This window comes from Myotis brandtii, unplaced genomic scaffold (genome assembly GCF_000412655.1).
Source record: "Myotis brandtii unplaced genomic scaffold, ASM41265v1 scaffold191, whole genome shotgun sequence".
Classification (NCBI taxonomy): Eukaryota; Metazoa; Chordata; class Mammalia; order Chiroptera; family Vespertilionidae; genus Myotis; species Myotis brandtii.
In genome coordinates, this window is record NW_005357115.1 from 5,393,100 (window position 1) to 5,394,763 (window position 1,664).

Genomic DNA, 1,664 nt, shown 5'->3' on the forward strand with positions numbered 1-1,664 from the left:
CCCTGGGACCGGGAACACCAGCTCCCACACCCCTCCTCTCCGCCTGTCTGAGGCCCCCCTCCCTGGGTGCACCCCCTCCCCACTGCACACAGTTTACTTCCCCAGATGGAGAACAGGGTCCTCCAGGCAGGCTCACCTCCCTTCTCTCAGGCCCTTCTGTGTTGCCGGCACTGGGCTGGGCACACTGCAGTGGCTTGTGGGTTGATTGATGTTATGGGGCAGGAGGAACAGGCAGGAAGGGAGGGCGATTGATTCCAGCTGAGGCAGGAGGGAGGCGGGGCAGACGGAGGGTAATGGATGCCAGGATGGTGGGGGCAGGAGGGTCAGTAGCTAGAAGGAGCCCCCACCCCTCTGCCCTGGTGGCTCAGACCTGCAAGCCTGGGTTAAAAAACGTCATTTACAGAAGAAATCCCTCTGAGAGTGATTAAATAAATGACCATAACTCCTGGGATGAAATATGACAGCCATTAAAAATGCTTTGAAGAATATTTCATGATGTAGGGAAATGTTCCGACCCAATGAATGAAGAAACCAAGTCACAAAAGATAATGTACAATATGATTCCATTAAAAAAAATGTTAAAACACACATAGAGGGTAACGGTAGCGGACATGGACAGGGCCCTCATGGCATGCCCTGCATGGTGCTACGGGCTTCCCATCATCATTTCCTGCAGTCTTCCTATCAGCCCTAGGAGCTAGGTTCTGGCTCATTTCACATACCCTCATTTTACATAGACGTGGAAACCGAGGCACAGACATGAAGGACCTGCTCCCATCTCGAAGACTTTAGAGTTCTGAGTTCCTTGTGGTGCCTGGAGCGCCCTCCCACAGCGGAACCGGGGCAAAAACGTGTAAAGCCATGATCTGTGGAGATGTGTTGGAGGTGTGTCATGTGGAAAAGGGTTGGCTGTGCGTGGTGTGTCCCCGGCTGGGGACGGGGAGGCCCGCTGTGGCTGACAAGGAGGAGGAAGGGCTTCCTAGTTGCTGCCGGGCAGGGAGGAAGCCTGCATCCCTGGGAGTAACCAAGAATGAGCTGGGGAGGGGTTTCACAACAGGAAGACCTCTGAGGACTTCTTTTTTTATTTTTTAAAATTTATCTTTATTGTTGAATGTATGACAGATCTCCCATTTTTTCTCTCCATTGACCCCCCTCCACTCCACACCCATCTGCCCTAAGGATTTCTAATGTTCACAGTCTATGTCATAGACTCTATGAGGAGTGCAAAGCTAGCCCGGGAGAAAAACCCAGGGCTTTCCCTGGCCCGGTGCTGGGCAGAGAATCCAGGGGCTCAGGAGCTGCTTTTCACCCCTATTAGGGACTGATTTTTGGGTCCTCCCAATACGTATGTTGAAAACCTACCCCCCAATGTGATGGCATTAGGTGATGGGGGACCTTTGGGAGATTATTTGAATTAGATGAGGGCATGAGGGTGGGGACCTCATGAATGGGATTAGTGTCCTTATAAGAGTCAGGAGAGCCAGACCTGTGTGGCTCAGTGGTTGAGCAACAGCCTATGAATCAGGAGGTCATGGTTTGATTCCTTGTCAGGGCACTTGCCTGGATTCGCTCGGTCCCCAATAGGGGGCGTGCATGAGGCAGCTAATCAATGATTCTCTCTCATCATTGATGTTTCTATCTTTCCCTCTCCCTTCCTCTCTGAA